Genomic DNA, 16,285 nt, shown 5'->3' with positions numbered 1-16,285 from the left:
ACATATAGTTTGATGGAACCAAACAATATGGCATATGATCAGACTACATTCTGTTTATCCACTCATCAACTGAACACATCAGTTAAACCTTTTGGCCATTGTGAACAGCACAACTATGAACATTAATGTACAAGTATCTGTTCAAGTCCCTGCTTTCAAGTCTCTTGGGTACAGACCTAGATCTAGATGTGGAACTGCTGTGCCATATGGTAATTTTGTGTTTAACCATTTGAGGAACCACCAAATTGTCTTCCACTGCAGCTGTAACCATTTTACATTCCCACCAGTAATACATGAGGGTTCCAATTTCTCCACATCCTCACCAATATTTGCCAAACCTGAAATTTTAGAGACAGGGAAGAGGCAAGTCCCACAAAAGCCTCCATGGCAAATCCCTGCCATATGCCTACTTCATTCCTGCCATTGTGTACTGAGCAACAGAAAGAAGAATGCTGGCTGTAGGGTCAAAAAAATCCAATTCTAGTTCCAGCTCTGGTGCCTGCTGGCTGTTTGATCCTGAACAAATACACTGATCACTCAGAGCCTCAATTATGTCCACTGTGGGAATGGAGCCAATGCACTAAGGTTGCTTCCCACCAAAGGCAGGGCTGTGAATCTAATGCCAGCAGAAGAGAGAGAATTTGAGTATTTTCTTAAACTCTGCAGGACAACAGTAGGTGGTGGGAAGAAGAGACTGTTTCGATCTCCCTTGATAAATCTTTCATGATAATGTTTGAAAAGGACTAGAGTACTTTTCCCTTCAATCTCCTCCTCTTTCCCTGCCTTTGAATGGAGAATCCAAAATACAGGAAAAAGTAGAAACATGAGGAATGGTGAAAAAAATAGATGAGCTACTGACAGCAACCTTAGCATCGCAATAATTAATGAACACACACACACACACACACACACACACACACACAATGCTCATCCCTCACTGTAGATGAAAAAGTTGGCCCAAATCTCTATGTCCCCAGATTCAGAGAAGCAGGCAGAGCAGGAGTGATCCTCCCAACTAGCCAGGTGAGGAAATGAAACCCTAGGGAGGTGAAGCAACCCTGCCAAGGTCACACAGCACAGACCCCTGTCCAGTTCAGCCTAAGCACAAGACCGTTGTGGGCACCAGCAGTAACAGCGGAAACAGCATGTTTCTCTCTCACACACTCACATGCACACACACACACACACACACACACACACACACACAGAGGCACGCACACACAAGGACTGTAGTCTGGAGTGAGATGTTCCAGGAAGGACACAGGACCCCCTTTGCTCGATGGCAGGAAAGCAAGCAGCCTCATGGGTGATCATAATGACAAAACAGCAGAGGCTGCAGTGCTAAAAATAAAACCTCTACCTTCTGAAACCCTGCCCATCTGTTCAGCTCCAGCTTCCAGCTGTGTGGGGGTTCGGCCAAGCCCGGTGACCACCCCTGAGCCATACGACCAGGTAAGAGCACACCCAGGACACTGGTGAGGTGATGGAAACCACCACTCCACACCTCCTACAAGAGTCTACAGCGGTGTCACCCACAGGGTCCTGGACAAATGGGCTTCACATGGGTCAGTGCCAGGAAGCCCTCCAGATACAACCGTTCTTGCACACACAAAAGCCTCCTTCAAACCAAGCTGCAGGGAGGCTCCTCTCAAGCCTTTGAAAATATGAAGTGTTCCTTCTTGGCATGCCGGGGACAGGTTTTCCCACTTAAAAGGAAAAAAAAAAAAAGCATTTACAAAATGCTTAGATTCCAAGGTTAAGTAGGCTCAAAAGCCTACTTAACTCAAAAAGCCTATTTAACTCCAGAATAGGCCCACTGTGTGGTGAACTGTCAAAAAGCAGTACTTTAACATAAAGCTTAGAGCCAAGTGGCCTAGATTTGAATCTGTTAGTCATAGGACCCTGAGGAACTAAGGCCTCTGTGGGCCTCAATTTTCTCATCTGTACAATGGAGTTCATTACCGAGGGTTGCGGGATGAAGTGAGGCTCTGGCCTTCATAAGTTCCCCAACAAGCGCAGGTGCTGTAGCTGGTAGGCCTAGCAGGACAAAGCTCAGAAATTCAGCTGCATGGTAGATCATGCTTTGTTCGTGGGCTAGCCCGGGAACCTAACCATGTGGGCAGACATTCTTATAAAAAGCAGCCTTTTGCAGGGGCCACTGTGTGTGTCAGTTGGAAACGCCCCACACCAGCCAGCACTTTACACACGCTGAAAAGTCTGGCCACATCCAGCCTAGGAGAGAACACAAGGGCAGAAGTTAAGCAAAGGTGTCCAGGATGAAGGTGGGACCCTTCCCAGCGGCAGGAACAAACCTGCAACATATAGGTTCAGGTTCCATTTTCTAAAATAGCAAAACTAAAACGTGTTTATAGCTGGAAACAATGTACTTGTCATTTTAAATACTTTTAAACTATTTGACTTTTTAAAAATTTTATTGTGATAAGCGTACATATGACCTCCCCTCTTAACAAAACTTAAGTGTAAAATATGTTATTGTTGACTATAAGTACAACGTTGTATAGCAGATCTCCAGAGCTTATTCATCTCACTTGACTAAAACATTCTGCCCATGGATTACTAACTCCCCACTGCTTCCTCTCCTCAGACGCTGGCAACTACCATTCTACTCTCTGCGTCTATGAATTTGACTACTCTAGGTACCTTATATAAGTGAGATCATGCAGTATTTGCCTTTCTGTGACTGGTCTATTTCATGTAGCATAATGTCCTACGAGTTCATCCATGTTATTCCATATGGGAGGATTTCCTTTTTTGTTTGTTTTTTAGAGACAGGGTCTCGCTATGCTGCCCAGGCTGGAGTGCAATAGCTATTAACAGGAGAGATTATAGCACACCATAAAACCCCAAACTCCTGAGCTCAAGCAATCCTCCCAAGTAGCTGGGACTGCAGGAATATGCCACCCTACCCAGTTTAGGATTTCCTTCTTTTTTATGGCTGAATAATATTTTGTTGTATGTATATACCACATTTTCTTTACCCATTCATTGGTTGATAGACAGTTTTAAATTATTTGGTTCTTAAATTTATCTTTGTAAATTTCCCATGAGCTTGTATTACTTAAAATTTTCAAAAACCCATTTATAAAAACCAGAAAAAAAATAACAAAAAATAGAAATCTAACTTGGTGTTAAAGAAAAGGGCCTCTTGCTTGTTCTTTCTGACTCCCCCTCAATCTCAATCCCTGTGACCTTCAATAAACCAAACGCTGGGCCTCAGCTTTTCTTCCATGTAATATAGAATACAGATCACAAGTTAAGATTAAGAGTATGATTATTTACCATATTAACAAATGGCCTTAAAATTCTTAAATAAAGCATGTTGAATGCAACTCTTCCTTAGTTACCCAGCCCGAAGTTAATAATTAAGCACCTGGCCGGGCACAGTGGCTCATGCCTGTAATCCCAGTATTTTGGGAGGCTGAGGCAGGTGGATCACGAGGTCAGGAGATAGAGAACATCCTGGAGATCGAGGTCAGGAGATCGAGAACATTTCAACACAGTGAAATCCCATCTCTACTAAAAATACAAAAAATTAGACTACAGGCGCGCTGACACGCACCTGTAGTCTCAGCTACTCAGGAGGCCGAGGCAGGAGAATCGCTTGAACCCGGGAGGCAGAGGTTGCAGTGAACTGAGATTGAGCCACTGCACTCCTGCCTGGGTGACACAGCGAGACTCTGTCTCAAAAATAATAATAATTAAGCACACTTAATTGGTGAATATGGAAATGTACAGCACAGTATTATAAGCACTGCTGCACACAAAACGGACGCCGGCCTGATAATGGATTTCCTAAGTCACTTGCTCACAGAGCACTTTCACATAGAAAGTTAATTAGCCTAATGAAGGCAAGTGTGACTTCATGAATGTTAGATTGACTTTCTGCTCTGAGTCAGCCACCCAGGAGGCTGCCCATGTCATCCTACTGGCTTCATTTCCTGGAGCACCAAAGAAGTAGACCAAGGAGACAGAATTACAGGAGGCCATGAGTCTCCTGCCTTCCCTACCACTAATTGCTAGGAGTCAGCGCACATTCAGAGAAGGCCACCGAGAGCCAGGACACATGCTTGCCACCTTTTCCTGGAGCTGGCCCCAGAAACTCTGCAGGAGAGGGAACCCTCTGGCAGGTAGAATCACAGGTGAGCCCCTCTGGCTCCTTCCAGACCATGAAAGGCCAGTTGGACAGAAGAAGGCTGTGCCCTACCAACCCTCATACCTATGACTGATGAAGACCTGCTCTGTGCCTGACCAGGATGACAGTGGCTCATGAGTGCACTTCACAACTCACAAAGCCTCCGGCTTCACCCTCCCAGCCAGTCTCTCACTGAATCCACACAGCAGCCTCGAGAGGGAGCACTGCTACTGTCACCAGGTTGATATTGGAACCAAGGCACAGAAAGGTACTCTTGTAGCCGGGCACAGTGGCTCACGCCTGTCTGTAATCCCAGCATTTTGGGGGGCTAAGGCAGGTGGATCACTTGAGGCCAGGAGTTTGAGACCAGCCTGGCCAACATAGTGAAACCCCATCTCTACTAAAAATATAAAAATCAGTGGGGCATGGTGGTGCATGCCTGCAGTCCGAGCTACTTGTGAGGCTAAGGCAGGAGAACCACTTGAACCCGGGAGGTGGAGGGTGCAGTGAGCCAAGTCACTGGCACTGCACTCCAGTGTCGGTGACAGAGCAAGATTCTGTCTCAAAAAAAAGAAGAAAGAAAAAAAAAGATGCAAGTGTCAATGGTCACTTATCTTGGAAATGGGACAACTGATATCTCTGGGTCCCTAAACCCTCCCAGTTCAGTTGTCTTTCGTTGTTCCTCATCCAGAGACAAACCAAAGTCAAAATTTTGCCAGCCTGGAAAGACCCAAATGTCTATCAATGGATGAATGAAGAAAGAAAATGTGATATACACACACAATAAACCGTAAGTCAGTCTTAAAAAGAAAAGACAGCTGTTGCAATGGCTCAAGCCTATAATCCCAGCACTTTGGGAGGCGGAGGCAGGTGGATTGCTTGAGCTCAGGAGTTTGAGACCAGCCTGGGCAACATGGCGAAACCTTATCTCTACAAAAAAAATACAAAAATTATCCAGGCATGGTGGTGTGTGCCTGTAGTCCCAGCTACTCAGGGGGCTGAGGCGAGAGGATCACTTGAGCCCAGGAGTTTGAGGCTTCAGTGACCTGTGTTGGTGTCACTTATAAGCAGCATAGAGAGACCCTGTTTCAAAAATAAAAATGCTTAAAAATGGTAAATTTTATATTATGTAAATTGTACCAGAAAAAAAAGCAATAAAGTACTGATCCATGCTACGACATAGATGCACCTTGAAAACACTATGTTGTGTGAAAGAAACCAGACACAAAAGTCCATACGTTATATGATTCCATTTATATGAAATGTCCAGAATAGGTAAATCAATAGAAACAGAAAGTAGAAGAGTTGTTGCCAGGGGCCTGGGAGAGGGAGGAATGGGGAGTGACTGCCACTGGGTGGGGTCTCCTTCTGGAGTGATGAAAGTATTCTGGAATTTGAGAGAGCCAGTGGGTGCACACTGTGTGAATATACTATATAACACTGAATTACATGCTTTAAAAATGGTTAATTTTACCAGCTGGGCACAGTGGTTCACGCCTGTAATCCCAGCACTTTGAGAAGCCCAGGCAGGAGGATCACTTGAAGCCAGGCATTCAAGACCAGCCCAGGCAACGTAGCAAGACCCTGTCTCTACAAAAAATTAGGAAATTAGCCAAGCACTGTGATGCAAGCCTATAGTCCCAGCTACTTGGAAGGCTGAGGCAGGAGGATCCCTTGAGCCCAGGAGGTTGAGGTTGCAGTGAGCTACGATTGTGCCACTGCACTCCAGCCTGGGTAACAGAGTGAGAGCCTATCTCAAAAATAAATAATCAATTAAAATGGTTAATTTCATATCATGTGTAATTTCACCTCAATTTTTAAAAACAGACAATCTCATATCTCACCTCCTGCTCTGCCCAAAGCCTCACCTGATGCCTCTCTTTTTCCACTGGGCTTCCAGAGACCCTTCCTGTCCTCTCTCACCACCATATCTGCTGGAATCTACTGCATTTTATCTCTGCATCTGAGGCCTTAACATGGCCAGAAGCTTGGAATCCTTCTGGATTATTCCAAGCACCTCGGCAAGACTACAGTGAGAGTAAGAATAAATCAGCAATCCACCACTTGGAGAACACGGAGGCCCGGCCCTGAGACCGCACTGTTTGTTTTTTGGGGAATCCCTGGCCATTCCAGGGCCAAGTACTCCACCTCTACTTTTCCAGGTATGACTTCTTATTGCCCCTTCCCCACAGACTACCTTCCCCAAGTTTTCTTTCATCCAGAGATTTAATTAAATCCCTCTTTCAAATTTAGAACCAAGTTAGGCAACCTGAGGAAACCTAAAAAAAGGATAACTCAGTGTCCCCACTCAGCCCACCCGCTGGCTAGGATACCCAGGCCCTGGAAGCTGAATCAAGAGGACAGCAATGCAGGTCTGACTCTAAGGTTTAAGTTCAAGGAACATGTCTCTATCCAGAGCAAGAACCCAGGTTCAGCTGCTCTGAACATGCCCCCTCAGGCTCCCAGGGAACACAGGCCCTGCTAAGGAGACCTGAGTCAGAGGTTCCTACACTGGGCCCACCTGTGTCGCCTCTTAATCCTCTTAGCCTAGTGGCCACAAGCCCTTCTGCTCCTTCAGCCCTGAAGAGCCCAGAGACAGCAAGGAAGGCGGGCACCCCCAGAGGACACAGCCACAAGTTCCGGCCTCCTCCTTCCCAACCTGTTGCTCTGTTCATGAGGTCAGCTCTGGGCCCCTGCTCCTTCTCTAATGAGTCAGAGAACAAGGAAAAGATCAACAGTGAGCAGGCTCAGGGAAAGATAGAGACTGAGCTGGACCTGGCTGGAGGTAAGTGAGGCCCCTCCTCCAGGACAAGCAGCTAGGAACTGTGCTTCTTTTTTTTTTGAGACAGAATTTCCCTCTTGTTGCCCAGGGTGGAGTGCAGTGGCGCGATCTTGGCTCACCACAACTCCACCTCCTGGATTAAAGTGATTCTCCTGCCTCAGCCTTCTGAGTAGCTGAGATTACAGGCATGTGCCATCACACCTGGCTAATTTTGTATTTTTAGTAGAGACAGGGTTTCTCCATGGCGGTCAGGCTGGTCTTGAACACCCGACCCCACCTGAGCCTCCCAAAGTGCTGGGCTTACAGGCGTGAACCACCATGCTTGGCCAGAACTGTACTCTTTTTAAAAAAATCCCCACCCACTAACAGAAAGGAGGCCATATACAGGAATCTGCTTGACCAGCTGTCACCTAGCCAGTCAGAATGTTGTTCTCCCTTAAAGGGAGAAAAAAGCACCAACTCTCAAGTAAGACTCTTAAACCCCACAGGACCACACCCCAGAGGCCTAGCTAGACCCCACTCCTGCTCTCTAACCTCCAGCCTATAGTTGCATGGCTGGACAACTTCACAACTGGGTCTTAATTTGGCCTCAAAATCACATAAGTAGATGTGATCCCAGAGCATGCAATCCTGTATTGGTGAATCTGCTCTAAGTCCATGCATCCCTTTGGCCTCTTTGAAAAGGAAAAGCTACAGAACAAACAGAAGAGGAATTCTGTTTTCCTCTTTAAAAAAAAGAAAAGGGAGGAAAAAAAACCCACGCAAACCCAAATTGAAAGTGATTTTGTACTGCTTAGACTTAACCAGGTCAGGAAATACTGGTGGATTTTTTAAAATAACAGAACAACACAGCACAGGCTGTGTAACAGAACATGACCGAACACGAGCATAAACATGAGGAATCAGGTCTACAGTCCACGCCAGCAGTTAACTCCCTACACAGTGAGGCGTAAGTCATGACCTCTCTGAGTCTTAGAGTCCCCATCTGTGAGACACAACAAGTGAAAGCACTGGGGGCCACACCATGACTTCTCTGAGCCTCAGTTTCCTCACCTGCAAAATGGGCACAGCAGCATTTGTGAGAGTCCCATGAAGCACAATGGGCAGAAGTATCTTGTGCACTGTGGCATCTTAGACAAAAGATGGGTAAGTGGGAAAGGCCCGTCCCCTCTGCACTTCCAGTCACTGCCTCTGCAAGAACGATCCACAGATACTGGATCACCACCATGCCACTGCGCCCAGCACTAGTGACTCAAACACAAACAGCTAAGATCCCCCCAACCTGAGAAGCAGCTCGGCTAGGCCAGGGATGCCTCTGGATTGGAGGCTTCCCTGGAGAGGGAAGAGCAGCCATCTCCTGGAGCAGGAATCTCAAGTACTGGAAAAGCCAATAATGAGGAGTCGATGAGGCTGGGTATGGTATGGGAGCCACTGGCCTGAACCCTCCAAGCCCCAGTCCTGCAGCTCCCAGGCCACCAAGACAAACCTGAGAGAGCTGCACGTCCCAGATTTTATAAGCTGGCCTCCAGTTCACTAGCTGTGTCCTTGAGTCTTAATCCCATTCCACTGCCAACACCCCACACCCAGCCCTGTGATCTTAGGGTTTCAGGGAAATGGAAAGTCATTCCTCTGTGGAAAGGTCAAACCCTTGGACTCGGTTTTTTCCAGTGCTCCTCTGGCTCTCCTATTCGTTTGATTCTAAATTCCTTTTTCCCCACTGCTGGAAAGTCAGACAGAACATTCCTCAGGAAAGAGAACTTTTAGCGGGGGATGGAGGGGATGAATAATTAAGGTAAAATGAAAAACGGATGAAATCAGGTACTACAAAATCTTGGTACCCAAGGAGTGCACGACAAATTGCACCAGTCAGCAGTCATTACCATGAACTCACAATGCTTCGGTGAGTCACTCAAGGCTGGAAACTGAAATCACACTAACACTATCACAGTACAGGACAGGAGCTCAGCTGCATACTAATGGCAAGAATCCGCTAAAGGCATCCCTTGCTACTCTCAGCAGTAAATGCACAAGCTACTTCACACTCAAGTATAAATTAGTGAGCTCTTTTCCTTGCTGGGTTAATACAAATCATGCTCTGGTCCAATTAAGTAAGCCACTTGAAAACTTTGCTTCAGCATATTGGAAAATGTCCCGCATAGGGGAAGGTGATGTATGCCCAGCTGATGGCAAAGTAAGAGTGCTTTCAGAACTCTTGAGGCTTTTGTTATTAATGGTATTTTAGTGTTGGGTTTTAAACACATCAAACAAATTTCCTTTAAACTAGTAGTTCCTAACTGCCATGGGGAAGGCTGCAGGCCTCCCACCTCCCAGATGGTTCAACCACAATAAACGTTTGGCCTGTCAGATGTGCAACACTGACGAACTAATTGAAATATGCTGCAACGAGCAAACCGAAAATAAACGTGAAATAATTGTTTCCTTACATGATAACCCGCTGAAGTGCCTCCATGTCTGGCCATCCCAGCTGATTGAATGTTCTCCCCACTTATGTGAGCCTCACTTACATGTGGTTTTCAAAGGATTTAAAAGCTTTTTTTCCAGTGTGATTACCCACATGGGAAAAATTCTAATTGCAAAAAATGTTGAGTTTTTCTCCCTCATATGAAAAAAAAAAAGCAAGTGAAAAGTCAACTCTCACAAGTGCCAAAGAAAGCAATTGAATGGGTCCTTCAGTGGGAGAGAATGTCCACCTGTTCTCCAGGGCACCGTCTCTAAGCCAGCGTTAATCACGCGTCCACACCTGTGAGGAAGCCCTGCCTGTTGGACAACCTTATGCCGCTGATGGAAGCTGGGAACGGCCACACGTTTCTACCCTGACACATCCATCCCTATCCCCCTCCTTGCCTTCCTCCAAGGGGCTATCTAGAGAGACAGCAGAGGGTGGAGCCAGCAGCACCCACGACAAGCCCTCCCACCCGCTCATCACCTCATGTAGGACACTGGTGTCCAGTGAGCCCTCCCTAGGGGGCCGGGAGGCCGCAGGGCCTTACTCTAATCCCAAAAGGACAACAGAAGCAAAATGCACAGCCCTTCTCCACAGCACAGCCTGTGAGTCAGACCTGGAAGGGAAGCCCCCCAGCTGCCAAAAGAGAAAATTCAGGCCCTCCCCAGGAACCATCTCTCAAAGGGGAAATAAACAGCTCTGCAGAGGAGAAACAGTAATATTATTATCATTATCATTATTATTATTTGCCTGCACACAGCAGGCAAAACACTTGGGAAAGGTTCCTCTGAGATAGCCCAGGCATAAGGCCACAATTTGAGGCATGGGGGCCCCAGGAACCCCCCACCCTTGGCCTGAAATACCTCCATAAGAGGATTATTCCTTTGGGTGAAGGATTGGTCTCAGCTCCTCTTAAGAAAGGGCAAGTCTGTTGCAGGGCTGCCACCAGGGTCCCCTGCATAACAGTACAGGGTCCCTCCTACCTGTAGACTTGAGCAGAGAGAGATGGGCACCATTCCGCTGCCAGCAGCCCTTCTAGAAGAAGCTACTGCAGGGCTGAGGGAGGACAGCTTGCCTTTCTCTAGCACCTAAGACAAACAAACACAAGACTCTGCCCACAGCCTCATCCTGCAGTCCAGCCTTCATTCACTAAGTACCCTCAGCATCATGAGGTGCCCTGAGCTAGGGGGGCTGACATGATGCCAAAGGAGGGAGATCCTCACTATCCACAGATTCCACATTTGTGAATTACCCTACTGATTAAAATTTATCTGTAACCCCAAAATCAATGTTCATGGTGCTTTCAAAGTCATTTTCAAATTTGTGTAGATTGGCAAAAAATTTAAGGTGCCTGATGGCACATTCCGTAAGGTTGAACAAGGGAACATTCTCTGTCTTCCCATCTCAGCTGTCCTGATGGAAACAAGTGTCCTTTTTGTGGTCTGTCTAGTGCCACATATTTGGCACTTGTGTGCTTTGTGTTGGTGATTTTGTCATTTGGAACAGCCCCCAAGCATAGTACTGAGGTGCAGTCTAGTGTTCTTGGGTGCAAGATGGTTATGACTTGCAGAGAAAATCTGTGTATTGGAGAATCTTCATTCAGGCATGAGTCACAGTGTTGATGGCCAGGAGTTTAATGTTAATTAATCAATAATACATATTAAATATGGTATCTTTTGGATTTTTTAAATTTGTTTTGAGACAGAGTCTCACTCTGTTGCCCAAGCTGGAGTGCAGTGGCACGATCTCAGCCTGCAACCTCTACCTCCAGGGTTCAAGTGATTCTCCTGCCTTAGCCTCCTGAGTAGCTGGGACTACAGGTGCCTACCACCACACCCAGATAATTTTTGTATTTTTAGTAAAGACAGGGTTTCACCATGTTGGCCAGGTTGGTCTCGAACTCCTAACTTCAGGTAATCCACCTGCCTCAGCCTCCCAAAGTGCTGAGACTATAGGCATGAGCCATCGTGCCTGGACTCTTTTAACAGGAACATATATAACATAAGATTACACATGGATCGGTTAAAGAAAATGTTGTTCCCGCAGACTCAAAGGAGCCTAACCCTGTGTTTTCCCTAGGAACAGTGGTTCAGTGTTCCCTAATTCAGTGTTTGAAGCAGGACTTTATAGAACATAACTATGTTAGCCAGAGTGGTGCACATGTCTGTAGGAGGATCATTGAACCCAGGAGCTGGAGGCTGCAGTGAGCAATGACTGCACCACTGCACTCCAGCCTGGGCAACGGAGAGAGACCCCCGTCTCAAAAGTTTGAAAAAAAAAAAAAAAAAGAACCTAACTATGGCTAACAATATGAATCAACTGACTATGCATACATGACACAGGACATACTTTACTCAGACGAGCTATTCCACCCTGCAGGCATATGCTCCTAAAGCTACAGGTTGGCATGTCCAAACCCAACAGGGAGTTTGAGCTATCAGCTTCTGCTCCAAGACTGGAATCAGCCTCAAAGTCTCTTGAGTCCTGCTGCTGCTTCAGTAACACTCTGCCTTTTCCCTGGACCCATGACTCCCACTGACATCCCTGATCATGATCTCTGATTTTTCTGACTAGCCAGGTCTTAATAAGAACCTTTTCCACAATAGAAACAAGGAACTGCAGGAGCAAGGGCACTCAAAGAAAAGCTTTCTGAAGGATGGGGAACTTCAGCAAGGAGAGTGTGTGAAACTGATTTTTCCATGCTATTTTCCCAAGGTTGTCTTGCGTTTTGATTTGTCTGTTACCAGAACCCTGCCTGTTGGTTAATTTCCTTTGTGTCCTCTGGCAAGGGCAGTTGTTAATATAAGTAATTTGGCCAGGTGCAATGGCTCACACCTGTAATCCCAACACTTAGGCCCATTCAAAATGATTGCTTGAACCTGGGAGTTCGAGACCAGTCTGGGCAACATAGCAAGACTTCATCTCTACTAAAAATATCATTCTAACATAAAGATACAGGCACATGTATGTTCACTGCAGCACTATTCACAATAGCAAAGACATGAAATCAACCTAAATACCCCATCAATGGTAGATTGGAAAAGAAAATGTGGTATATAAACATCATAGACTACTACGCAGTCATAAAAAGAATGAGATCACGTCCTTTGCAGGAACATGGACAGAACTGGAGGCCATTATTCTTTTTTTTTTTTTCCTTTTTTCTTTTCTTTTCTTTTCTTTTTTTTTCTTTGAGATGGAGTCTCGCTCTGTTGCCAGGCTGGAGGAGTGCAGTGGCGCGATCTTGGCTCATTGCAACCTCCGCCTCCCAGGTTCAAGTGATTCCTCTGCCTCACCTCCCGAGGAGGCCATTATTCTTAGAAAACTAATGAAGGAACAGAAAACGAAATACCACAAGTTCTCACTGGTAAGTGGAAACTGAAGGTGAGAACACACGGACACACTGGAACCTATTGGAGGGTGGAGGATGGGAGGAGGGAGAGGAGCAGGAAAAATAACTAACGGGTACTAGGTTTAGTACCTGGGTAATGAAATGATCTGTCATGCCCTCATGACACAAATCTACGGATACAACACACCTGCACTTGTAACCCTGAACTTAAAAGTTAACAGCTGGGCAGGGTGGCTCATGCCTGTAACACCAGCACTTTGCGAGGCTGAGGTGGGCGGATCACCTGAGGTCAGGAGTCAAGACCAGCCTGGCCAACTTGGCGAAACCCCATCTCTACTAAAAATATAAAAATTAGCCAGGCGTAGTGGCTGGCGCCTGTAATCCCAGCTACTCAGGAGGCTGAGGAGGAAGAATTGTTTGAATCTGGGAAGCAGTGGTTGCAGTGAGCCAAGATCTCGCCACTGCACTCCAGCCTGGGCAACAAGAGCAAAACTCCGTCTAAAAATCATCATAGCAATAAAAATAAATAAAATAAAAGTTTGAAAAGGACCCTTGTAGAAGGCTGTCACTTCAAAGAAAGAGCACTAAACTGGTAACCAGGGACCTGGGTTCCAGGCTAGCAGAGAGGTCTTGGGCAAGTCACTTCTATTCTGCCAGCCTTTGCCTCTCATCTTCAACAGGGTGCAGGCTCTCCCAGCTCCAGTGTTCTGGGACCCTCCATTAAGGATACAGAGGATTTGAAAAAGGCATTACCAGACTCCCCACTTTAATATCTGACCCAAATCTCTCCCTTCCCACCAGAAAACCTGTTCTGCAAGGCCATTTTGATAACCACAGATTTTACACCCTAAGTCCTACACACCTTTACAGTTGCTGTGGACTATCAAAACTACCCATTCGTCAAGACCTCCTTCAAGTCCCACCTCTTCCAGGAAGTCCACCCTGACTGCCTTACCCAGAAAGGGCATCTTCCCCTCTGAACTCAATCTTCAACAACTCTTATCACACATACTCTTTGTTACCTGTGGACTCACCTCCCTAATGACAACAGTTAGTTTGCTAGGTACAATGTTACCTTTTTGTTTTTATTTATTTTTTTCTTTTAGAGACAGGGTCTCACTCTGCGCCCAGGCTGGAGTGCAGTGGCACAATCATAACTCACCGCAACCTCAAACTCCTGGGCTCAAGGGATCCTCCTGTCTCAGCTATAGGCACACCACCATGCCCAGCTGGCAATGTTACTTACTGTATTCAATTCACTTATCCATACAGTTTTCCAAAAACCTTTTGTGATGACTTTATAAAGAACACAGAGAGATTTACACATAAACACACACACAGAAAAAGAGTTCAGGAACATAGAAATAAATATGCTGATGTTTAGGGTAAGTGAGTATAAGTGCTAGACGGGATATCACATTGTGTGCTGAGCAGCCTGGAAGCCAAGGAGAAGAGGAGAAACATAATCACTTGGAAAGACAGTGTGGTACAGAAAGAGCCACGCATAGTGTGTCAAAGAAGCAGAACTGAGTATAAATCCAGAGAAACTTGGGCAAGTTAGCTGACCTTTCTGCATGTCTCAACTTCTTTCTGGGAAAAAAGGAGAAGAATACAACCTACCCTGCAGGGTTTGTCAGGGAGGCCCAAGCACACACTGCATGGTGTGAAGTATACAAACAATACATGTTTTCCTTCCCCACTTTCCTTTTCATTATAAAAGGAGAAAGCAACCTAGTTTCCCGGGGGGAAGGCAAAGTTTGCCTGGCCCTAAATTCTAAAAGAAATTTTTAATATGGGTCACTGTAAGAAGCCTGTAACAATGGGAAAAATGCCTCAGATTATGGTCTTAGAGTAAACCAGATAAGGATTTGCCATGGCTCTATTTGAAAACATTCCAGGGTACCCAGTAAAAGCTTAACAAACATCAACCAAATGACCTACAGGGAAGCTGTAAAAAGACCACTTAGCTGCCTCTGTGTCTAGAGGAAGGAAGTCCTGTTAAGCAGCTTTCAGGGTGGCTATCTGCAAAGGGACTGATCTCATGTAAGCAAAGCTGAGAAGTGGTGTACAAGCGCCCAATGGCTCGCTGTGGATTGACCTTCTAGTCATAAGCAGCAGCTCTTCCTGCCTACGGCCAAAGACACTGGACCAATACCACTACCCTTACATTAAAGGGCACACACCCCAGCATCTTTTCCAAAACCAGCAAGGAAGTGATCTCGAAGTACCAGACGTTTCCTCTGCTAATCTCTACAGATAACTGCACATCCTCCATGACTGGCTCTTCTTGAAGACCAAGTTGGAAAGACTTTAATTGAATAAGACTGGTTAGGAAAGCATCTATCTGCCTGTTGTTAAAACAGGCCCCTAGACACAGAGGAAGGCCAACAGGTCCTCATAACAGAGACTGTATAAGCAATTGGCTTTGGACAAGAAGGGCTCTCGGTGGTCATCTAGGCCAACCCCTCTCCCTGTTTTCCTGAGTGCCTTATTATGCAGTGAAGCATTAGGGATGCAGAAAAACGTGATAAAGCACCAACCGCCCAGGAGCTCACAGTCTAGTGGGGGGCCCATGTTAACAGGTAAGGGCCATTCTGTGTGACAGGCAAGTCAGACTAGGGTGGTACAAAAATCAGAAAGGGGACCAACTCCACCTGCAAAGGCCAAGCCTGGGTTTCAACCAGTGAAGAGTTGAAGGCACCTAGGGAGAGGGAGGGCATGAGAGCAGCACGCTTTGAAAGCCTCTAGGTAGCCTGAGAATATGAATTAAATGGTAGGAGAGGAGGCAGAAAAGGTAGACAGGACCCAGATCCCAAGAGGCCTTAGATACACAGAGGAATTCTCTTTCAGCTTCCATAAGGTGCAACCACAACCAAGAGAAACCAAGTGACTTAGTTAAGCTCCCGTAGCAAGTTACGGGAAAAGCCAACCCTGGAACACCAGTCTCTTGACTCCAGAAGTCCACTGCTCTCCCCTACTGCCTCCCACGCGTGAGCAGCTGGGGAAGGCCAGGAGAAAGAACGGCCCATTCAACACTCAACACCCAGAGAACCTAGAGTCTGTGTCTGGCCATCTTCACAGCAGAGGATGTACTGTCTTGTTCACTTGGCAAGCCACTCCTTACAAGAAAAGCAGCCCTTCCTAACTCATTGTGTTTCTCTCTGCAGTGGTAGAGGGCTGGAAGTCCATTCTAACCACAGAATACAATCTCTTCATGGAAGGAAAATAATTTAACAGCAACAGTCTAGGAATCAGACAAGCTAGGGTGCCGGAGACAAGCCTTGGAGGGGGCTTCTGCTCCACGGAGACACTAACTCTATGCAGGCTACTGACCAGGGCAGGGGACCAGAGATGAATCAGCTCCAGCCCAGGAGCTCACCGTCCCGCAGGGGAAATAAGGCAGATGGAAAAGTAACTATAAAATAAGGCAGACGGTGATAAGAGTCACACCGGAGGTACAGATAACAGGTAGTGGGAATTCAGAGCCGAGAGGAGTCTGCGGGATGTGTGTTAGGGGAGATTCAGACGAAGGGG

At 46.4% G+C, this 16,285-nt stretch overlaps 1 protein-coding gene across 12 annotated transcripts in view; it reads right to left on the bottom strand.

The window, feature by feature from the left end:
* The window catches only part of PITPNM2 (phosphatidylinositol transfer protein membrane associated 2), a 167,447-nt gene that overhangs the window by 149,422 nt on the left and 1,740 nt on the right, over positions 1 to 16,285 (bottom strand). The window contains exon 1 of one of the 12 annotated variants that reach the window (XM_010342749.3): positions 1,963 to 16,279. The exons of the other annotated variants lie outside the window; for them this stretch is intronic. The gene's annotated coding sequence lies outside the window, so the exon portion shown is untranslated. Of the gene's footprint in view, positions 1 to 1,962; positions 16,280 to 16,285 lie in introns of those variants that run through there. 12 annotated transcript variants of the gene reach the window in all.

Source organism: Saimiri boliviensis, chromosome 7 (genome assembly GCF_048565385.1).
Source record: "Saimiri boliviensis isolate mSaiBol1 chromosome 7, mSaiBol1.pri, whole genome shotgun sequence".
Classification (NCBI taxonomy): Eukaryota; Metazoa; Chordata; class Mammalia; order Primates; family Cebidae; genus Saimiri; species Saimiri boliviensis.
The sequence above is the reverse complement of the archived record's forward strand: the minus strand, read 5'-3'. Positions and strand labels throughout refer to the sequence as shown.